Source organism: Meles meles, chromosome Y (assembly GCF_922984935.1).
Source record: "Meles meles chromosome Y, mMelMel3.1 paternal haplotype, whole genome shotgun sequence".
Taxonomy (NCBI): domain Eukaryota; kingdom Metazoa; phylum Chordata; class Mammalia; order Carnivora; family Mustelidae; genus Meles; species Meles meles.
In genome coordinates, this window is record NC_060088.1 from 14,365,623 (window position 1) to 14,389,589 (window position 23,967).

At 51.1% G+C, this 23,967-nt stretch overlaps 1 long non-coding RNA gene across 1 annotated transcript in view; it reads left to right on the forward strand.

Annotated features, from left to right (window-relative positions):
* LOC123935776 overlaps window positions 1-23,967 on the forward strand; it is a 139,595-nt gene that overhangs the window by 63,315 nt on the left and 52,313 nt on the right. The window contains exon 2 of the long non-coding RNA XR_006817018.1: window positions 10,242-10,315. This is a non-coding gene — a long non-coding RNA (uncharacterized LOC123935776). The remainder of the gene's footprint in view (window positions 1-10,241; window positions 10,316-23,967) is intronic.

A 23,967-nucleotide genomic window follows, 5' to 3' on the forward strand; every position in this document is an offset into this window, starting at 1 on the left:
CAGACCTCTGCTTTAGGGAGATTCATGGGGTTTTGTGGATTTGCAGGGGGAAAGGTCAAGAGGAGGGAAGTTGTGTGCCTATCAAGTTCAGGCCTATCAAGTAGGAGAGCAGCAGTGACCGTGGAGAGATGCAATGAGAGATGCACTGAGCCACCCAGGCGCCCAATAAGTCTCTGTTTCTTTAGACAACTGGGACTTTGGCATTCCTGGTTTGTCATTCTGGAGCCTCAGCCATCTTCGGTGCTGACTTGCCTCTGATATCTAGGGTCGTCCCATAAGGTCCACACTGGGAGGTGTGTGAGAGCGCAAGGCAGCACTGTTCGCAGTTAACCTTGAAACTACAGGGATCAGCCGGCCTCGTCTCGAGCACAGACGGGTGACTAAAGTCACTTTGCTGTCCTAAAGTAAGTCCTATTTAATTTCCTGAAATTCTCAACTTAAATTTGTGAAAACGTTTTAATGCCCAGTGTTTTGTAGTTGTTTCCCAGGTCATGCGGAAGTGTGTTCGTACATGCTCACTCCCGGTGTTGGTTAGGGCTGCGGTCGGTCGTGCCATGCACGCTGCTGGCCTGCAGGTGCGCGGACCCCATGGTGAGGGATGGACGCGCATGTCACTGGAAGGGCGTCGTTGCACTTACTGCCCTTATGTAGTCTTGCCGTGCGGTATCTCTTCCTTAAACGTGAGGGAATGCGACGTAGTCTTGCCATGCGGTATCTCTAACTTAAACGTGAGGGAATGAGAGCGCAGCTTTCTCTTTCTACGTGGTGGCCCGCAGTTTCCTGACCCTTAAGAGATGGTTCTCCTTATTTATGGAGGCTCTGCTTAAATAGCAAGGCGCTGAGTCCAGTGGTACAAAAGCTTATTTAGCCCTTAGAGTGAGTTACTAGGCAACTGTTTAAAATGATATTATACAAGTGGTATGTTTATTGGCACTGAAGTGTGTTTACAAGAGACTGCTGCGTGTTGCGGTGACCCCAGGAGACCCGCAGCCCAGCTGGGACTCTGAGCGCATCTGAGAGGTCTCCTTGGAGTCCCGCAGGCCTGGGGGAGTCGTGCACGCTGCCGCGGTGCTGTTTATCCGCACAGACTTGATTTGTTTACCTGTGCTGCGGGGTTGTGTGGTCGCCTTGTGTTAAGAATTACTGTAAGGAGCGGCCCCATGAAATGTGTCCTTGACCCCATTTACTGAGATGGAGAGTTTCCCCTCCGGGGCCCGTGGGAGAAATGATGTATGTGTATCCGCTCCACAAGCTGTGTTGTTAATGAGCTGCTTCACTTTCTAGATACGAACAACTACTCCTGTTTGTTTCTCTGACTAGATGGCTAGGAAACTCAGCATCCAAGTTCGGTTCCCTTGCAGCTAAACGTTGTGTCTGCTTCCGGGCTTTGCCTGTGGTCCTCATCTCCCAGCCCGTCCTTGGTGCCATCCCCTTCCGTTTGCGTTCCCCGCTGTGGATCGTGTGTGTGTGTGTGTGTGTATGCGCGTGCGCGTGCGTGTATGTCTGGAATCGTCATCCAAGTCCCTTTTCCTCTCTCCTGGTGGAGGACGGCGGCGTCTTTTAGTGAACGAGCGCATTGTGGTTTCTTGCAGGTTGTTGGCTCACAGCAGCTTTCGAATTCTCGTGTGTTAGCGGCATCTTATTTTAATCTGATGCTTCCTGCTGAAGTACCTCGGGACAGAGTGTGTTTCTAAATTTAGCATGGTGGGACTGGGGCAAAAGCAGCTGGTGCGCAGACCCGAGGTGAAGCTTTCTGGGACTTCCCAGTCTGAAAATTAAAGTTCTGTCATATCAGTTTATGAAGGAAAGATAAAACAGTTAGCAACGCTCTGGACTCACTTGATTTTCCTGGGGGAAAATAAAAAGCTCACACCGTTGTACAAAATACCTTCTTTGGCTTGCAGGTCCATCTAATGGAGCAGAAATTCTTTTTCTGTCTCGGGCAGTGTGGCGGAGCAGTTCCCTCGACGCTCCGCTGGAAGTGGGACCTTGGAGCCCTGAATAGGCTCCCAACTTGTTGAAAAGCAGGAAGTGAAAAAGAGGTTACAGAAGTCAAAGTTCCTAAATGTCTCCCACTAAACAAGTGTAAAGAATTAGCGGGGGGGGGGGGTGGCGCCTGGGTGTCTTCGTCAGTTAAGCGCCTGACCCCGATTTCTGCTCAGGTCATGATCTCATATGCATGCTCCCTCTCTCTCTCTCACAAAGAAGTAAGTCTTAAAAAAAAAATTAGTGCAGAGATTAGAGCTGTTTCCTGATTTATCGGAAGGAGAGATTGGGCACGACGTCTCGGGATCAGTTCCGAGCCTCAGCTGCTCTCTGTCACTAACCGCGAATACTGATGGCCTCCGGCAGCCGGGGCTGGGCTGGGTATTCTGTGTGAAGGGCCAGAGGTCAAGGTCCGGGAGCGCACATGTCCTTAGTGACAAGGCTGTGAGGTGATTGCCTCACAGACGGACTGCAGGGACAGAAGCAGTTTTGGGCAACACTTGCCCGGTGTCTGCTGTGTGCCAGGGAGCGTTCTCCGCTCTGCCCACGTATGAATGGTGGCGTGTCCTCCTCGCGTCGTTGTGAGGCTTTGGTTAGTTACCCCGCTGCCCGGAGGAGGACCCGGAGGCCCGAGCATCGCGGGCCTGGGTCACACACCTGGCTGGCAGGGGGGCCGCCCTTCTCGCAGAGCCCTGTGGCCCCAGCGTCTGTGCGGTCGGTGCCGTGGCTCTGTGTTCACTGTGCAACCAGAGCAGTGTGCCCGACGGAAGCGCCTCTGGTGGCCCGGCGCGGGTCCATGGGGAGCTTGCGGAGAGGGGGCTGTGGACGGGTGACACAGAGATGGTAACAACGCAGGGTTTGGACATGTGGGTCCTTTGAAAGGGTGCAAGGCTGGGGAATGCGAACAGTTGTGCGTCACCTGGGCAGAAGTTGGGGTGGGGTGTTCTTTTTGAGGTGCTTGTAGTAGGCGCTGACCTGGAATTTGGGGGATGTGTAGCAGCACCCCTAGTCTCTCCTACCACTTGCTAGCAACACGGCCTCAGGCTCGTGACTTCAGGCCCCTTGTTGGGGGTAGTACGGATTACCTTAAAAACAAAAAACAAAAAACAAACAAAAACCACACCAACGACCTTAAAAAAATTGCATTTTTGGAAAAGCCCAGGGTTTAAAAGTCATTTTGAAGGTGTCTGTTTCTAGATGGGTATGGTTTGGAAAGCTGGATGTTTGCGGGTTTGCCTTTACAGGAGTTCTTCAACTTCTTTCAGTATGGGGGAGACTGCGGTGTGTTTATGTAAGAGTGTTGGCTGTCTTTAGTCTTAGTTTTTCGTTTGAGTTTTTATTTAGGACATCCTCCTGATGTCCTGAGCGTGGAGGTGACCCTTGAGGTGTTGTGCTTGGTGAATGGGAAGAGGGGTGTGTGTGTGACTGTGTGTGCACGCGTGTGTGTCTTAATAGTTCTTCATTGGCTCATCATGGACATTGGTGTCCCAAGTTTTGAGGTGTTTATATAAGCAAATAATTGAATTTAATTGTTTTACAAAAGGGATTTGCTTGCAGCACTGTTAACTGAAACTGTAGGCAATATAATTGACCTTTCCAGGTGAGCGGGGGAGGGCGTGTGTTTGGCCAAGGATAGAAACTGAAATGTGAGCCCCAGGACCATATGGCGTTCGGAAACTTTTATCATAATTTCCGTGACTAGACAATGTGCTTGACAATTATGTTGAAAATTATGCTTAATATGGGCGCCTGGGTGGCTCAGTGGGTTAAGCCGCTGCCTTCGGCTCAGGTCATGATCTCAGGGTCCTGGGATCGAGTCCCGCATCAGGCTCTCTGCTCAGCAGGGAGCCTGCTTTCCCCTCTCTGCCTGCCTCTCTGTCTACTTGTGATCTCTCTCTGTAAAATAAATAAATTTTTTAAAAAATCTAAAAAAAATAAAATGATGCTTAATGCTCACTACACAGTGTGGAGACGGTGCTCTGGGAGACGAGGAAGAGATTAATTGGGATTCTGTTCTACCTCTCCGTGCGCTGTGTCATCTGTAAACAAAGAACTGAGTACCGTCCCGTGAGGATTATCTGCATCCAGTCTGCTTGTGTACCTGTGAGCAGAGACTCCACTCACTGTTGACCGACAGTTTGATGAATAAGAAAGATGTTATCCTAATACGTTAATGTGTCTTCTTTAAATGTGGTTAGTTTTCTCACTAAAGATTATTTCCTGCCCTTAAATGAGATTTATCATTCTAATTTAAATAATAATAAATCCTTAGAAACAAATATTGTGCAGAAGATAGCTTATTAAAATTTGCTGTGGGTTTGTTTTCTTCCCCCATCTCCCCAACCATTGGTGTTGGATCTGGAGGGATTATGTACTTACAAGCCCAATTGGGTCATGTCATTACCTTAATCCCACATCAGATTTTCACGTGACAAACCGTAGCTTGGTCTTTCTGTCTAGAGTCTGTTTGGTATATCATCGTGTGAGCCAGGGACCCGTTTTTCATTTGCTGGGAGTGGTGTACGGTTGGCTCCAGTGGTGTGGGGTGGCCGGTAAATGATGCATGTGTTTGGTGATAGAAGCCTGGAAATCTTGTTATTAGCATCATAATAGTTTTAAAAAGAAATCAAGTTTATATGAGGATCTTGTTTGGTGACCGTTTGCTTTTTGAGTAGTTCATACTTTCGGGCTGACTTTGCAAAACCTACGTATATAATAAAATGTCATGTTTTGCAGGAACGAATGGATATTAGTTAATTAATTAATTAATTAAATGACTTACTTGAAGAATAGGTGAAGAAAATGTGTTTTCCCATTGGTCCTTAAATAAAAAATGATTTCTCCCGAACATTTATTTCCCTGTTTCCACAGTGCTGATATGTTTCTTTTCTGAGTCGAAAAAAAAAATAATGACTTCCTTTTGGTTTTGAGCCTGCCCTTAGTTTGTTTTCAGGGCACACCTGTTACCTGCCTGCTGTATGGTGGGCACCAGGCTTTAAAGGAAGTGTCTCCCAGGGATTGGGATGAAACACTAGACTCATTGGCTTTGGCTTGGGCGCACAGAACTTTTGTAATTTTGTGTTTGTTTTTGCAGTTTTGGTTTTTGCGGTTCTGTTTTCTGTCATGGTCATTGTTCATAGAATGTCTGGATAACCATTTGTTGTGTTCGTGATGTTCGTTGAATGAGATTTCAAGGAGTGCATGGAGACCCAGAGACTGCCCTGGTGTGCCCCTGTAGTGTCCACCCCCTAGAGAACCCCCTGAACAGAAGTAGAGGGTCTTCAGGTTCTTAGGAGGAAGGAAGCCGTAAGGAGTGAAGTCCCAGGACTTCATACTGAAAATAGTAGTGGTGAGGAGTTCGAAATTACTTTCCATTTCTTCTTCTGAACATTTTTTCTTCAGAGCATCTGAACATCTTCTCCTCTTTGATATCGTCGTAAGAGCGGTGCTATAGGTGCTGCCTCTCCTTTGCTGTTGCTTTTTTCCTGTTAGTCATAGTCTTTCGATTTGCATTAATATGGTAACCGCTGGCCACACGTGACTGCTTACACTTAAATTAAACAAAATTAAACAGAAGTTAAAAGCCAGTTCCTCAGTTGCCCTCGCCAGACATTTCAAGTGCTTAGTAACCACATGCAGCTAATGGGTACCTTAGTGGTCAGTGAAGACGAAGTGCAGAGAGTTTTACTATATAGATGAGAGATGGTTATTCCGATTTTTTGCCTAATAGGTATTCTAAGGAAGAGACGCTGGAAGAAATCTTAAGTCTGAAGAAGAGAGGAATCTCATACCAGGTTGACTAGAACAGGGGATAAAAAGCACATGGAAATTATTACGTGACAGCTCATCATGTCATTTTCGAATATTAGAGATAAAGGCAGTATCTAAGCAGTATCCTGGATTTAAAAGTCACGTAAAGAATCTGAAATCAGAAGGATACCAGGTTTCTTAATGGCAGCATTGGAAGTTGGAAAAGAGACTGAGTATAGAATTCTGTGCAGATAATCTTCCCTCGGAACTTAAAGTCTTTCTTCTGACTAGTTGTTAACTCAGAGTAGAATGGAGATGTTTGTACGTATTCAGGATATCAGTAAAATTTAGCTTTTATATATCAGTTCTCAGAAATCTACTAGGGAAAGTGTCCCACTGAAATGAGAGAGTAAACCAAGAAAGGGGGAGGTTTGGGATCCTAGAAACAAAGAAAATGTATTCTCAAGATGTTGTGGTTTCAAGGCGGCATGGACTCTTAAACAGGCTTAATGCTGTCAAGTACAGACCAAAACGGAGGCAAGAAATTTCGGAAGGTCTGATGTGTGTGTGTTTGGGAGATGTAGGAGTGAACGGGGGAAAACCCATAGAGCTGACAGATTATCTGAGAATTCTGATCATGTGAAAAACTGAAACAAAGGATTGTGGACCCTGCTGGAAGAATTACCAAAGGATATAAAGCCAGAAACGAAAATGAAGGAAGTAAAAACAGATGCACTTAGTAACCCAAGGAAAACAAAAAGGTTGCCTAAGAAAGGAGTCATCATCGTACTATATTGCTTGCTCGCCAGTGTCCACGCCGTTGTTGTAATGATATGTGTCAAGTATCGATTTGATCAGAGACGGTTATGCTATTGGGAAAACGCGGTAGGTTAGCGTAGGATTGAGGATGGAATTGAAAAAACCAAAATCCTCACCTATGTGTGAGAAAATCAACTAAGTGATATCCAAAGCTGATAGGGCGTATTTTGAGGTTTTTCGGAAACATGGAAGCCATACCGGGGATCACTGCCAGTAGAACAGACAGTTCTGGGATTTGAAAATGGTTGCTTTGAAAATAAGAAAAATCTAAAAAATAAAATAAAATTAAAAATGGTGGCTTTGAGAAGTAGAATTGGGGATAGATGGCGTTACAAAAAGCTTCTACGTAAAAAGAGGAGTCTTTTGCCTCACCTTTTGCCTCGCCTCATTGTTTTGCTTTTTAAAACAACGCACGTGTATTACTTTGATATTTTAGTGGTCGCCCTTGGCAGAATTGATACTTGGGCCAGATAATTTTTTGCCTAAGAAGGGCTCTGCTATGGGCTGCATCCCTGGCTTTGCCAGATGCCAGCCGCGTTCTTCCTCCAGTCCTGACAACTAAAAATGTCCCCAGACATCGCCCACTGTCCCCCGGGAGACAGCCGCATTTGAGAACCACTGATTTAACGGATTTAAAATCGGTTACTGAATGAATCATTGCCATACATAAAAATGCTATTCAGTATTGGTGTAATGCAGGAAACAACGGCTTCATTACACAGAACTTGAACCTCATGGCGGATGAAGTGTTCAGCATTCTCTGGTTCCTCTTGCCAGTATGTGGCTTAGCCCCTGGCTCTTGGCCCGGGTAATTCAGGGCTCACTAAAAAAAGAAAGGACTCAGGAGGAAATTGCAGCTTCTCTGTTATGCTCAGTGGCTTCTGAAAACATATTTTGGATTTTTTGCATTGTTTTCATGATGGTACGACTTGAGTTTCTCTGGGGTGCCAATGTTAATCATTACGGCAACTTGGGGAAAATACTGCAGCCTTTAGATATATTTCCGTGGTCGGTTGGCTGTGGGACACATAGATGTAGACATTCCTCCTCCCTTCCCCCACCCAGCATCCTTGTGCAAGTTCTTGGTTCAGTTTTTTGCAAGTGTTTTCCCTTAGAATTTACAAAGGAAGTCGACAGGAAAATGGTTCCTCGGATTTTTTGATGTGGATGAAACCTCATAAATAATTTAATACCCTCAATTTCACAGCTGAGGACTCTCTGGTCCGGAGGGAGTTTCTTATAATTAATTGGGAGCAAAGTGAGGCGTGTAGATCTGCCCTTCTTTTTTCCCCCCGTATAACTTTTATTTTTTCTCTTTTGATACAACAGTGTTAAGAGTAATAATACTCCTGCGTCATGGAGACGGAAGGGGGTCAGGCAGTGGGTCAGGCGTCTGGCAAGTTGTGTCAGCATTTTCACACAGTTCGGGACTCTGAGCGTCGTGTGCCAGGGGCATGAGCCCGAGTAAGCTTAGAGAAAAAGAGAAAGATCGCGGCTGGCTCAGCTCGGGGGTCCCGGGCTCGTGCTCGGGAGGAACTCTGTGGGTTGTCTGGTGTTTTGGAGTCGCCCCTGCTGGGAGTGGGCTGTCTGCAGGGCGAACTTGCCTGGGTGGCCTCCTCTTACCTCTGCCGGATGGGGCACTCGTGCTGTCCCCTGCCCAGCGCCCTGGAACTGTGCTGCACCCGTCGCCTCTCCTGACTACCCCGAGAGTGTCACCTGATGTTTTTAGAATCCTCAGTGCCCTCTTGCCTGCCTTTGTTGCCTCTGGAACCACTCAAGCTGCAGCTCCCCTTTTCTGCCTTGTCGCCTGACTTCGTGGGCCAACGGGAATGCTGCCGCCTCTGTGAAGCCTCTCTAGATTTCTTCCCTGTAGTGAGCATGCGCAGAGAAGACTGGTTTCTTGTCATCCTGTCATCTGCTGTCCTCGTCATCTGTATCAGTGGCTGTTATTTGCTCATCGTTCCATGATTTCTGAGAGATATCTGTCCCTAGATGCCAAGGATCCCACAACCCCCTGGATTTCCTCCTACCCCTCTGCACACCCGTCTCTCATCGACATCGCCTCCCTTCAGCGTTCCATCCTCGGCTAGCCATCTTTAGACCAGGGGTTCTCTGCAGGGCGCTTGTGCCCCCCAGGGGACGGCTGGTAACGTCTGGGGTCAGTTTGGGTGATCACAACAAAGGGAACGGATGTGTGGGTTGCTACCAGCATCTAGTGGGGGGAGCCCACGGCTGCCACTCAGTGCGCAGCGCAGTCCCTCCCCAGTGGAGTTATCTGATCCCCGGTGACAACCGTGCCCGGGGTGAGAAACCCGGCTTTGGGCATTCCTGTTCAGGTGCGGAGCGTTTGAAGATCCTGGTTACAGGATGACATCCAGAATTAACTCTGCAGCCGTGCCCTCTCCTGAGGGCTCAGACTGGGGTCCTTCGTGACCTCGTCAGTAGTCCACTGATAGCTAGCATGGGCGTTTCAGAGTGAACACGCGAGGAAGTCTTGCTGTTCTTCTCTTCCGTCCACCTGCATCTCAGGAAATGGCACCACCTTCCAAACTGTTGCTCAAGCCCTGAAGCTAGAAGTCATGCTGGGTTCTCCTCTCCCCTCCCCATCACACGTGCTTCCCCCCACAGCCCCCCACCCCGCCCCGTAAGTCCTCTAGGTCAGAAGGTCTTAGAACCCTGTACACCGCGTTTCATGCCAGCACCCTGTGAGTCACTGGTGGCTCTCCGTTGAGCAAGAGACTCTCTGGATTTTGTTCTAAGCACGACAGGAGCCCCTGAAGGGTTTTTTAAAATAGCCGGACGATCACGTCTTCTTTTCTCATTAACTCTGGTGCTGGGTGAAGCATAAGGTGTAGAGGGGCCTGTGCAGGATCCGACTCCGTTCCGTGGGCTGCGAGGTCCTCTGTGACCCGGACCAGCCATTACTGACTTCTGGTGCCCAGCCCACTAGCCTGCCTCCCTCCTTCTTGCCACGGGGAGCCTCACCACAGGACCCTTGCACTTGCTGTGTCCGCATGGTGGCGCCTCGCCCCCATTCTTGCTCTCTCCTCAAAGAATGCTGCCCCAGGCCCCAAAGTGAGTAAACTCCTTGCCCTGGTCACTGTGTCTTCTCCCACCAGCTGGAGTTGCAGTTCTGTCACCCAACGTGCCCTCGCTTGGCGTTTGCTTTCTAGTTTATCGTCCCTGCTCTTCCATCACCAGGTTGCCCCGCTGCTCCCTGCCGACATGGGAACATTCCGCAAGGCCAGGCACCGTGTGTCCCTAATACCGGAACCGCAACGAGCATCGTTTGCATTTTCCGCAAGACTGAATGCGCCGTCGTCAGTAGAAACTTGCTGAGTTGGGTTGAATGTAGAAATACCTGTGTTTTCATGTAGCATTTTTTAGGAGGGGTAGGACAAGATGTGTCTGGTAAGAGCGGAGTGGATTTTTTCAGTTCTCGACATTCCCTAGTAATAGGCTCCTAATTGCTCGCACGATAATAAAACCGACCAGATTTGTGTGCCTTCACTGGGGGAGCACGCTGAGGAGTCCGCGGTGGTGGTTGTGTGACTTCTGACATAGGGATTCGTCCGGTTTTGTCATTCCCTGATTCAGATATCTGCGGGCCTGTGGCATGGACAGCGGTGTACTTCAAGATGTTTTCATGGTTGCTTTTGCCTTACTTGGTTATTTGTCATCAACAGGTGACTGAGGACAGAAAACAGGCCTCGAAATAAACCCTCGAAGGAAGAAGGGATTTGCCTACACTTGGCTCTGAGTAAGTGAAATTGTAAAAATGGATTTCTTATTATGTAATAAATATCCTGTCAACCTCTTCATATTTTCTGGGCTTAAAAATTAAATGTTACTGTATTGGCTCTAAGTCCTGGAAATGGTGATTTCTCAAGATTTCTTGTAACAGGTAGTTTTGCTAGCCAGAAAATGCTGTGTGTCTGCCTGACATGCTTCTTTCTGTTGAGCTTCTGGAAGTCCGAGACTTCAGGAAAGAGAAATGGAGATGGCTGGCACAATCTGCAGCTTTGCAGAGAAGTATCGTTCCTGCTCTTCTTTCCCAGATGCATTTGAGGCCTTCTCTGTCTTTAGAAGGTGACTCGTGACCAGCAAGGGCTTCTGACTCTTGGTCCGCCACGCGCCCCGTTCTTTGTTGTTCTTCTCGGTATGTGTGTGCGGACTGACGGGCACCATATAACTGCTTGTGGACCAGCCAGGGTCCTTCAGAACCACCTCGTCGCCACGGCCTTTGACGGCGGCCCCTACAGCTGTGTTTTCCCTCATTCTCAGCCCCTCCGGGGCTGTCCTTAGAGCAGAAACAGTCCAGAGTCCCGGAGAACAGGCCTTTGGGGGCCTGGAGCGCTCTTGTGGCTGCCGTACCCACCCGGTCTATGAAGAGGCCGGGCGTCCTCTCAGATCAAGGACGTCCTTTTCAGAGCACTTGGTATGAAAGATCTTCAGTCTCTGGGATGACCATTGGTTCAGTCTGTTGCCTCTGGAGCACTGGGGCGTATACAGAGATGTGGGAAATGTGTCTTGTTTTGGGGGGGCGAGGCCTTGTGTACCCATGAGGTGGGGGGTGCGGCAGACAGCCGCGGTGGGAATGGATGTCCCATGCATGGTGTAGATGGTCCGTGCTGAGGGAATTCTGAGTAGCGCTCTTTTCAGAAGTTTTATTTTATTTCCTTAAAGGTTTTATTTATTACCCAAAAGAGCATGTGTGTGCAGGAGCAGGGGAAGGGACGAGGCAGAGGGAGAAGCAGACCCCCTGTGGAGCGGGGAGCCCGAGTGGGGCTCGGCGGGGGGGGTGGATCCTGGGATTCCGGGATGGTGACCTGAGCTGAAGCGGACACTTACGCAGCTGCGCCACCCGGACTGCCCTGAGTTCTGGGCAGGGTGCTGAACAGCACGTGGCCGAGCCACTGAGGATGCTGGACGTTCCTCCTGGAGGCGAGACTCCCGATGGATATGCGGAGTACAGACATGTGCGGAAGTTCGTTCTAGGCGGGTAGGCGGGGGCTGACGTTGTAGGCAAAAGGAAAGGAGTCGGGAAGAGCAAAGCCTTTTTTTTTTTTTTTTAAAGATTTTATTTTATTTATCTGACGGAGAACTAGCAAACACAAGGAGGGGAGCAGCAGGCAGAGGGAGAAGCAGATGCCACGTGGAGCAGGAGCCTGATGCGGGGCTCGATCTCAGAACCCTGGGGTTGTGACCTGAGCCCAAGGCAGCCGCTTCACTGACTGAGCTCCCCGGGCACCCCACTCCTTTTTGTTTAATAGGGAAAGTTGATAAAGCAGCCTGGGGGGTGGGGGTTGGTGACGGGTGATGGGGGAGGAGCAGAGAGGGTGCGTGGGAAGGGCGAGCGCTGTGACCGGACGGTGCCTATGCCGTGTTCGAAGGAGACTTTGACTCTTAGTGCTAGGGCTGTCGTGGCTTATCAACCTGGACGGCCCCGGGGACTGCAAGCCCGTCAGTATCGCAGGGACAGCCTGTAGACTGAAAGGGCACCAGAGGGGTGCTCAGAACTAGCCCGCACGGGGCAGAAAGAACAGCAGTTGTGACAAGATGGTCCCAAAACACGTGTGTGCCAGATGTCGGCGGCATTTGGTCACACCTTCCCTGAGACAGTTCGCGGAGGGGATGCGTGCTGGGGTGCTCTTGGCTGGGTTCGCAGACTGTGCCCCCGCGGTGTGCGTCCTTCCGCCAGAGCCATCCGTGGACTGTCGTCGTATTAGAGCCTGCACCCCTGCCTCCCCTGTCCGTGACAAGCACCAGTCTACTTCCCGTGTCTGCGGGTTTGCCCGTTCCCGGGCGTTCTGTGGAAACTTCGGTGTCGTTCGCTCTGTTCTTTGGGGCTGGCTCCTGTCTCTCAGCATAATGTCGTCAGGGCCCCTCCCGTGTGGTAGGACGCATCTGCGTGTCAGTCCCTTTTCTTGCCAAATACTGTCCCATTGTATGAGTAGGGGCCCGTTTTGTGCATGTGTTCATCAGTCACACAGTCACTTTGAAAGGTGCTGTTCCGTATTGATGTAAGACTCACAGGAAGTGGCAGAAACAGAGCTGGGAGGTTTGTGCCAGGGCACAAAGGCAGAAACAGAACAGCCCTCCCCCCCACCTTCCTGTAATGGGGGATCACCATCCGAGACCTGTGCTCTCACAGGGGTAGATGGCAGCATTTGGTCACAAATGGGTGGGTCACAGAGCTGGCCCTGTGGACCAGATGCAGACCTTCTCTGCATCTCACCAGCATTCACGTGCACTGTGTGTGTCTGCGTGTGCATGCTTGCACACTCGTGTACAGGTGTCTCACGTTCACGTTCATGCAGCCAGTGCCATAATCTGACGCATGCTGTTAGGTGACCAGCCGAGCTCCTCATGACGCTGCTTTAGGTCGCCCTCCCCGAGGCCTGGCCACCCCGGGTCTCCGTCTCTGGAGTTCCGTTATCTCGACAGTGTCACATGAATGGAATTGTGCGGAGACTGCCTTGATTCCCTTGGCCTAAAGCCCTCGAGGTCTGTCCAGGCGGTGGGTGTCCACCGCCACCGAGCTGTACCGCCGTGTGGGTGTCCCAGAGCTCATTGATCCAGCCATGCGTCCCGGGGCGTTTGCGGTCTTTCCCGCTGGGGCTGTTACAGGTAGCGCTGCTGTGAACATCTGTGCACAGGTTTTGGGGTGGACCAGATGCGTTTGAAGTCCCCATTTTGTTCCTCGGGCAGCCCTGTGAGATTGGTGCCCATGTTGGGGTCCGTGGAGCAGACACAGAAATGATGGCACAGCAAGACCGTGGGGCTCCCGGGGTCCCGTGGGGGAGCGGGCGGTTGCACTGGCCTCCAGCTGGCCGAAGCCCTCTCGAGCCGCTGTGTTCAAAAGGGACGGCCGTGGGGCTGGGCCTCCCTGCCTTCAGAACCCTGTTGACTGGAGAGTGAGACCCCCTGGCCACCCGGAGGGAACTGGGCACTGAGCTGTGGCTCTGGGGACGATTGCCTTCACAGGCAGGCACAGTGGCCACGAAAGGAGCAGAGCCCAGCCAGCGGCGAACTTCTTCCCCGTCGGGGGACTGCTGTGTATGGGGAAGCAGCGGCTCAAAGAGGCAACTTCTAGTTCCTTCGGCAGCGGGGCCAGCAGGAAGCCCGGGGGCTGTCGTTAATCGGCAGGCTGTGGGGGTCAGGCCCGCGGGCTCTGCCCATTGCTGCGGAGAACTACCAGGCTGCGCTCTCTAGGACTAGCCATGCAGCTGCGCTGTCTCCAGGAGCTGCCTTCAGGGGGGCCTGCTCGTTTCCACGGTGGTGGGGCAGGTTGATCGAATCGAAACACTAAAACGTGGGGTACCCTTTGCCTCCGCGTGGCCGTCGCTGTTCCTGGGAGATCAGAGGAAGGAGAGACACGTGGGTCCGACCTCGAGTCCGTCAGCCCTGGTCTCCCCTCTTGTTTTCATCAGCCACGCCCTGTGGGACCTCTGGAAACTGGTTAGCGCCTTGGAACCTCAGTCTTCTCCTCTGTACAGTGGGAGGTTAATCCCTACTTGGCAGTCCTTTGGCACAAGACAGGACACTGCGGATTGTCCCTTAGAGTCCGTGTGTGTTCCCGCTTCTCTTCTACTTCTTTTCTCCCCTCCCCACCCCACAGCCCGCAAGTGACTCAGAACGCCGAGATACTCAGTGTTTTCTTCTGGGCTGTATGCTGCTTGCCCGGCGTGGAGGGGGTGTGCTTGTGTGTGCGTCTTATTCTAAACATTTGACGTCTGCTTTCTCATTTATCTCCCACTGCTGTCCTTCTTGCCGTCTAAGTCACGGGATGGGTGACCACTTCTTACCGGTTCCTCTTCATTCGTACAGTCCAGGAAGGGCATGAAAGACCCAGGTGCTTGTGATCAGAGGGAGCCGTGGCTCAGAGCAGTGGTGCAGTGGAGCCTGGAGGGTGGGTTCGTGTTGGAGTTGATTAGGACTGGGCACTGTGGGGCGCTGGGTGGCTCAGTCAGTTAAGCGTCTGCCTTCGGCTCACGTCATGATCCCAGGGTCCTGGGATGGAGCCCCACATCATGCTCTCTGCTCAGTGGGGAGCCTGCTTCTCCCTCTCCCACTCCCCCTGCTTGTGTTCCCTCTCTCACTGTGTCTCTCTCTCTGTGAAATAAATAAAATAAAATCTTAGAAAAGGACCATGCATTATAATAGGGACAAGACGGGGACTCTGGTAGGTGTCAGCTGGCTGGTGCGTCGTGTTGCACACCAGCCCCGTTGAGGGGGTTTCATTCTAACTTAGTGAAGGTGGCGCCCCAGAGGGGTCTTCCAGCAGGCTCAGAGTGCGCGGTGGGGGTGGAGCGGGGTGTGGCTGAGCTGGTCTTACTGTCTTACCCAAAGCAGTTAAGCCTCAGAGGTGACCTTGGAACCATCGCTTCTTCACTTAAAGGCGTCAGTTCCGTGTGGATAATCCAAGAACACAGTTGCTTTTTTTGGTCTCCGCTGGTGAAAGGTCCTTGGCCAGTGCTGTTGGAGAACACGACCCAGCTTTGTAAAGGCGCTCCCTGTCAGTGTGCCGCTCGCATGTACTCGGTGTTGTTTTCTTTCAGACTCTGTTTGTGCTTCACCCGCTTTTGCAAAGGCCCAGACGTGCACGTGGGGCCACGCAGACGTGGCCTCCAGGTGATCAGGAGAGCGACTCCTTGTGGGAAGCAGGTATTGCTTTTCTCTGGAGCCCAGGCAAGCCGGGAGGAGTGCGCCCTCTTCCCACCTGACGGACTGAGAGTCAAGTGACTTTCTTCACGTTGCAGTTGGACTCACACGGACATTAATTAAGTTCTTGATGAATTAAACTCAAGGATAAACTCTTGAAATTGGCTTTAGGTGCTGGTCGTGATACAGCCAGGAAGGGGCCTCAACATGATGAGACAGTTCTTTGGTTTCTGACGTTTTTCAGTACTGTCTCTTGTAATAAACCAGGATGTTGTTTCCCCTAGTATTTGCTTTGTAAACAGGGGTGGTTCCCAGGTGTCTCTCAGTTCAGGACATGGTTGTCAGCGGGGGTGTTTTTTCCCCCAGGGGATACGTGGCAAAGTCTGGAGCCCTGCTTTTCAAGCCGCGGGGGGTGTGTGGGGACGGGACACTGACATCTAGGCCTGGAGGCGGGAGGCTGACAAGCACCTGCCAGGGCCCGGGACGGCCTCCCTCACGCCCTCCCACACCCGAGAGTCACCTGGCCCAAGTGTCAGTCGTGTTGAGGTCACCTGGTTTGGGACATGGCTCACAACTTTGCGTGTGTAAACTCCAGCCCTCTGTCCCTGTCCTAGTACTGACTGTCGGCCCTGGCATGGGTCTGAAGCGCCGCGGTGGCCAGTTACACGCCTTGGGCCTCCTACAGTGACTCCAACGCTCAGTGTGACTGTAAATTTGGAAAAGAATGAGGCTCTAGGCCTGGATTTCTATTCCTAATTTATGTGTTTCTTTGTATTAAAAAATAGTTTTTTATTGTGCTGAAATACACATATCATGTAATACACTACCTTAACGTTACACTTTAGAGTTTCGCCTCACTGTCATTACGTTCACATTTTTGTGCAACTTTCTGTCATCTTCCCAAGTGGAAACTCTGCCCCATTAACATGGATTCCCGTCCTCCAGCCTCTGGCACGCACCATTCCACTTTCTCTGGATTTGCCTGTTCTAGGTATCTCTATAGGTGCCATCATACAATATTTGTCTTTTTTTTTTTTTAAGATTTTATTTATTTACTTGAGAGAGAGCAAGAGAGACAGAGCATGAGAGGGGAGTGGGAGAGGGAGAAGCAGGGTCCCCACTGAGCAGGGAGCCCGATGCGGGACTGGATCCCGGACTCCAGGACCATGACCTGAGCTAGGCAGTCGCTCAACCAACTGAGCCACCCAGGAGCCCCGTATTTGTCTTTTGCACCTGGTTTATGTCCGTTAGCATCGTATGTCCCAAGCTCATCCCCGTGGTAGCATGCGTCAGAATGCCCTTCCTTTTTGGCGCTGAGTAATGCTCCGTTCTGTGTAGAGACCACGTTTAGTTTATCTGTTCGTCCACTGGTGGATGGTTGAGTGGTTTACAGCGAAATAATTTCAAGTGGGATCCCCTGTGACCGGCTCGTCACTGCTGTTTAGACAGAGCTAGCCAAGGACTGTGGATTCGCGTGCTGAAATTGTGCTGTGCCCACACAGAAACTGCCAGACCGTTCCTGCGGCACGCCCTCAAGTGCTCTTAACACAGCCTTCTGCTGTCTTCGGAACCACAGGTGGCCCTTGATTGACGGGGTTGTCCATGGAGATGCAGGGGTTTTTGGGTAAATGTAGTGCAGTTCTGTAAATTTATTTTCTCTTCCGTATGATTTCCTTTCTCTCTCTCTCTCTTTTTAAAGAGATGTGTTTATTTCAGAGAGCGAGAGAGCGTGCACAGGCCAGTGTGAGCAGGTGGACGGGGAGAGGAAACCGTCTCAGGCGGGCTCCCTGCTGAACGCGGAACCCAGTGCAGGGCTCCACCTCACAACCCTGGGGTCAGGACCCCAGCTGAAATCGAGAGTCGCACGCTTCGCCCACTGAGCCACCCAGGCGCCCTTCCATACGATTTTCTTGATGGCGTTTTCTTTTCTCCGACTAATAAAAGCCGACTTTATCATGAGAACACAGTGTGTAATACAGGTCACGTGCTACACATGCGTGAACTGACTGTTCATGTTGTCTGTAAGGCTCCCGGTCATTCTGGGGCAGCTGGAAGTTTGACGCAGGGTTTCAGCTGTGTGGGGCGTGGGGGTCCTTAGGCCCTGAATTGTTCAGGAATCAACTGTACTCTTCTGAGATGAGCTTTATATGTTTCTCCTGCTTAGCTTCCAACGCAGGAGCAGTGGAAGTATTGAAAGCAGGCGCAGAAGCTTCCAGAAAGGCACCCCTGCCTCCCACTTCCCACCATGCGCTCTTGCAGTGGGATCTCCTTCCTGCCTCCTTCCTCTCTCTGACTGGACCATCCCGCACCTGTCCTTGAACGGGCTTTCTTCTTCCCACCTCCTGGGACCTCACTTGGGCTGTGCGTGGATGCTCTGTGGAGGCATCTTTGCAGCCAGCATGCTGAGATCTTTACGTGAGAAGGTGTTTGGTTATTCTGACACACGATGTCTGTCATGGCACAGGGCTTAGCACTGGGCTCTGACTTTGTCCGGCCGGTTACCTATCCCAGCACTCCCCCAGGACTCATCCCAGTGCTCTCCCCTTACGGGCGTGGTCTCGGAGCCGCCCTCGGTGTCTGACTAATCACACGCCCCAGTCAGAGTGCATTTCTTTGACGTTTTGGTGCGAAGTAGGACAGAACTGACGAGGGTTTATGGGATCATTTGTGCAGATAATGAGTGCTTTCCGAGCACTGGGAGCTAGGGATGGAGCGGGGCATGGAGAGGGCTGCGGCAGCTGAGATGGGCTTTGTGGTTGCCGGTTGCCGGTGGGAAGAGAGGTGGAGAGCCAGCGCAGAGCTCGTTGAAGCAGTTGAAAGCCTGTTGCAGGAGCCAGAGCCAGTGGAGCAGTTTACCTTCCTTCACAAAGTGCTCTCGTGGCATTTTAAGTTCCTCAAAATGACTTTTTTATTGCTTTTTTATTTCAAACTAATGAAATAAGACACTCTCACCCACTTGTCGTTTTGTAAATCTGAAGAAAAGCTTCCTTTGTAGGGCAGGTCCTCCCAGCAGGAGGATTTTTCCGGCTTAGATGGTGGGCTGCATTTAATCTCTGTTATATATTGCTGATTAATTTTAAGTACGATTTTAAATTTTAATTTATGGGGCTGCATTTAATCTCTGTTATATATTGCTGATTAATTTTAAGTACGATTTTAAATTTTAATTTATGGTTTCTTTTTAAAATTAATTACATTATTGGGTGCATTCATTATTTCATTAAAAAAAACCTCCCTGTCGGAAGTACCGTATTTGGCCTTTAGTATCTTCTCCGTCTGCTTTATTTTTTTTTTAATACTTTATTTATTTGACAGAGGGAAATCACAACTAGGCAGAGAGGCAGGCAGAGAGAGAGGAGGAAGCAGGCTCCCTGCAGAGCAGAGAGCCCGATGCGGGGCTCGATCCCAGGACTCTGGGATCATGACCTGAGCCGAAGACAGAGGCTTTAATCCACTGAGCCACCCAGGCACCCCTTCTCCATCTGCTTTAAAGACATTTTTCTGTGTGACCACATGCGATTGGGTTTACAAAATATGGATTCCCCTAAGCCCCCAAGTTTCAGTTGCAGACGGCACGTTTGCCGCTGAGTCCTTTTCCCAGTGTTTGCCTCCAAGAATGTGGTCATTTCGTGCTCTGTAGCTGTTTGTCCTTGTCAGAGGATGCAGGGTAGGATATTACTCTTGTATGAAATTCAGGTAAGCAGGGAGCAGATGGATTTATGGCTCTGGAAACCTCTAAACTCTGCAGCTGTGCTGAGCCGTTAACCTGTGAATAAAGAAATTCTGGACCGTGGCTCGCAAGGGCTGGCGTGACCCAATGGGACAGAATCCATCACCTTGTCGGGGAGAGACGTCTGCTGTTGTGACTTCTCGGGTTTGGGCTTACTGCTGTCCTGTCACACTCTGGACTTCCTCCGGGCCAAGAAAGAGGGCCGAGTCGTGTACGCCACATGAGCCTCCCGAGCTGCAGGCAGAGCTGCCCCGCATCCCGGGAGCTTTGGGGGTGCCAGGGGCCAAAACAAGTTCCCGGGTCTTTCGTCTCCAGAGGCTGGGAAGAGCACACCGCACACGTGTCGGGCAGGGACCGGTGTAGGAGAGGCCCACCTCCAGCATGGAGGGGACCTTCCCGGACGTCTTAGTAAACCTTCAGTACAACTTCCTCAAGAGGACAAAAGCATGTGCACGTCGGTGCACTGGGCCATGCGGGGATTTGGGAAATGGCAGTGACATCGTTCTGCGGGACCACAGGTGACGGCCGGAGCGTACCACAGAATGTGCCAGATGCTTAGACACGAGGCGCTCTGGTCAGTGACTTGCCTTCCAGCATGGTGGCTAGGACACACTTTGTGTAGGACTATGGAGGAGGGGGCTCAGGTGAGCAGACAGCATCTCGTTGCCCCGTATGTCGGAGAGTCTCCAGCAAGAAAAAGTGTCCTGTGTAGAGAGTGCAAAAGCAGTTTTGTTTTTAAAGATTTTATTTATTTATATGCGAGACAGAGAGCTTGAGAAGGAGGATCAGAAGGAGAAGCAGACTCCCTGCTGGGCAGGGAACGGGATGCAGGACTTGATCCCAGGACTGTCATGAAGACAGTCGCTTAACTAACTCCGCCACCCAGGCACCCCGCAAAAGCAGTTTTGAAAAGGTTGCTACAGTCAAGTAGGTGAGTACCCCCAGACCATCATGACCCGCGCTTCACTTCATCGGAGTGGAAATGGCCTGTGCTTGGCTGTGTGAACCGTCCTGGAGAAGGACTTGTGTGTTCTGAGCGCGTACATCATTCACAGTCCGTGCTAGGTGGGCGAGAGTAGCTTTCACCAAGGGTATGTTTTGAACCGCTTCATGGAGACATAATTCACCTACCATCCCATCCATCCATCCATTCATTCATTCAGAGTATCTGATTCCATGGTGTTTGGTATATTCACAGAGTTTCACAACCGTCCCCACGATCTTAATTTCAGTTGCCAAAAAGAAACGCCGCACTCCGTAACAGCAACTCTCCGGTCTTCCTCCCCGGCCCCTGGCAGCTACTAGTCTGCTCACTGTCCCTCTGGATTTCCCAGTTTGGGACATTTTGTTAAATGGAAGCAGAGAATATGTGGCCTTTCGTGACTTGCTTCTCTGCATCGTGTCTTCGAGGCCCAGCCATGTTGTAGCACGTGTCAAAGCTGTGTTCCTTTTCAGCCAGATGATGCTACTCCATCGTATGGAATGATCCCCTGCTGTCTCCCCATTCCTCAGCTGACAGAGACTTGGGTGGTTTCTGCTCTTTGACCACGTGAATGATGCTACCGTGAACCCGGTACCAGTGTTGATGGGGATGCCTGCAAATGAAGCTCTAACGGACCCAATGAGCTGTTGCCTATCAGGACAATATAGGAAGGTTTTTAGGATGCAGATGTACATTTTTTTAAAGGCTTGTTTATTTATTTGAGGGTGGGGGGAGAGAGAAAGCACAGAGGGAGAGGGAGAAGCAGGTTTCCCGCTGAGCAGGGAGCCCGACATGGGGCTCAATCCCAGGACCCTGGGATCATGACCTGAACCAAAGGACTGAGCCAGCCAGGCGTCCTCTCAAATGTACATTTTAAAAGTTATATTTACTGGAGTACCGGGGTGGCCCAGTCAGTTTAGCGCCAACCCTTGGTTTCTGCTCAGGTCATGATCTCAGGGTTGTGAGACCAAGTCCTGCATTGGGCTCTGCACTCAGCACGTAGTCTACTTAGGATTCCCCCTCCCTCTGTCCCTCTCCCCTGCTCGCTCTCTTTCTAAAATAAACAAACCTTTAAAAAAAGGTGATTTATTATTTTTATTACTATAGGTTCTCGGTGAGATAAGGGTACTTTTAAATGCATTTGGATCTTTTTGTCGCCCCCCCCCACCCCAGCCCATCGGTTAGTAACTGCTCAGATTCTCATGCATGAGTGGGCTCTCTGCGAGTCAGGATGGTCTGTGTCTCCATATTTGGGCAGACACCAGGAGTCCCTGGTGAGGTATCATGGCACCGTGATCAGTGAGGCTGGCGGTCTAGCGGGCTCCATGGATCTTGCTGGGATCAGTAACTGAAGTGGCTGTCAGCCATTTTCCTTTTACCCAAATTTGAAAGTGTAGGCCAATCTGAATGCCTTCCAGGCTTGTAGTTTTTTCATTTATTACATGTAGATTTAGAGTAAATGTCTTCTCGCTTCAGTAGGCATATACCGGGAACGGACTTAACATCGTGTATTCATTAGACTAAAAAAAAACAAACAAAAAAATGACGTTAACTACTAAGTAAAATTATAAGTTTAAGGTCAAGTGGTCAGTCTGTAGAAATTCCAGGGTTTTTTTTGTTTTGTTTTGTTTAACTCTTTGAATAGCGTGACACTTTAAAAAAAAAAAAAAAAAAAAGGAAGTTTTTCCTATTTTCCTGAGCATAGAACCTCAGATGTCCCAGTGTTAGTTTGTGCCCACCAGGTAGTTACTCTTCCGCTGAGGTCTTCAGGAAGCATGCGGGGGTGTTAGCCCAGTGAAGACCTTGGATAACCTGGAATCACCTCCAGCAGGACTTTCTGTGTGCAGAGGGGGCTGCTCATATCTGTGTTGCCGTTGGGGGCGCCACGAGCCCCAAGGGTCTCTTCATCACTTGAAATGAGCCTCGTGGGCCTGAGGAACTCAATTATAGGTTTCATTTAATTTTAACTCATTAAAGATCACATCCAGGTGGAGACCTGGAAACCAGTAGCCCTTTAGAATAGGGCTTTTCTGCGTGGGTGATTTTGCATTTGCCGCTCCTCCCCCTCCCCGGACATCTAGCACTGTCTGGAGGCCTTTGTGATTGTCCTGACTTGAGGACTGTGCCCGTGGCATCTAGGGAGCGGAGAGCCGGGGTGGTGCTCAACAGCCTGCAGGGCGGGGGACGGTGACCGACAGGGTGATTTGGACCCCAGCATTTACAGCGCCGTGGTGGAGAAGCCTGCTTCAGACTCACAGGGCCGGCGTGGTCCTCGGGGATGCAGCCCAGGCTCATGCGTGCAGACGTGGCTTGCTCATGGGATCTGGTGGGGCCGAGGCGAGGCCAGTGAGCCAGGCCTCCACCTCCGCGTGGCTTGGACATTGAGTGTGGGAATAAATAGAAAGTCCACATTCGTTAGCAGGCAGACCAGTAACAATGGCAGTCTTAGGTATTTAGTGGGTCCTGGCTTTAGTCGTTAAATGAGGGGCAGGCGGAGCTCTCTGCCTCTGCACTGTGTTCCCTCAGAGCCAGTACAGGGAGCCCTGAGCCCCAGCTCCGCACAGCCCTGCTCCCCAGCATCATGAGAGGGGGCTGCGGTGCCCAAAGACGCCCTTCTCACTTCCGGGTACGCATACTCACCTCTCCGAGAGACCCAGAAAGCATTTGGAAAGGTCCTCTTTTACAAACCAGTCTTGGCACTGTTGGGCAAAGGCCGAAACCATTCATTGGATAATCGCAGGGCCACTCTAACTTCCCGTTCGGTGGGTGATGAAATCAGTGGGAGTGCTCCCAGTATAGCTGTCCCCAGCGCACACACCTTTGGAGGTGGTCCCCCACTTCCCCGGCTCCCCAAGGCCCCGCCCCCCAAACCAAAGGGCTGCGGCTAGAGGTGGCCCCGCTGTGGAGACTCAGCGTTGTGATTAGTGACACGTGTTTAAGCGTTGCAGTGGAAAGTCAGTCGCTGCCGGGCTGGGGGGCAGGCAGGAGGAAGCCCCGGAGATGGAGGGCTGAAATGGGGCTCTGTTGGCGGGGCAGCGTGGGCAGAGGTGCTGCCGTTCACACAGGAGCCGTCCTGTGTCCGAGTACAGATGGGTCGCCTGTGATGGGATACAGGGGCGGCCTTGGCAGCGAGACCGCGCCGGGCATAATGGGACTTGAATTGGCCGTTTCTTTTCGGGATCCTGGAAATGCTTGCGGCATCTATCGTCCTGAGGAAGCTTGGACGGCTTGCCAAGCAGGTAATATTGATGGTTAAAAAAAAAAAAAGAAAGTGAACCCATGATGCTTCTCTTCCCTGAAGATGATTTTTACCCTATTTCCAAAACGCAGAGATGGAGGTAGGACAGATGTGTCAGCGGCTTGGAAGCCCGTCGCCCGAGTTAAATGGCAGTCACTCAGAGCAGTAAGCTCTCTGGCACTCCCACGGAAGCCCCAGGGGCATTTTGGATCCTATTTAATGTAAAATTCCTTGAAGCAAAGACTGCAGGCATTTTGTTATGGTTCCAGGCAGTTTATTGTGTTTCTCCCCCCCCTCCCCCAAATATTTGTGAATGTGCGGATGAGTCTGTGTGCTAACCACGGAAGTAAAACCACAGGCGGGGGAGTGCCGGCTACATTCCTCTTCAGTCGAGAGTGGAAGCATCTTGGTAGAGCAGGATCCTTCCGGACAGTGTGGTGCAGGCGGCTGTAACAGATCTGAAATGGGCCCGACGCGTCCCCGCCCAGGGCCCTGGCAGACGCTCAAGGCGTCCCACGAGCCCTGACCTTCAGTCTGGTTATGATGGGAACTTTCTGCCCCTGACTGGGGGGAAGGGGGCTAAGCAGATGCACTGCTTCGAGGGTGTTGATTGTACCCGTGTGACTGACCGGCCTTCCCATTTCTCGCATGGGCGCTTCCTGATGGAACTGGCATTCGGAACAGGGATCGTTACATGGGCTCTCTGCTGGCACGTGTGAGCCGAGGCGGCATTCGGAAGCATGCCCTCCTGCCAGGCTCCGGGAGGAAGGCACAGGGAAGCAAACCGCTGGAGACGGT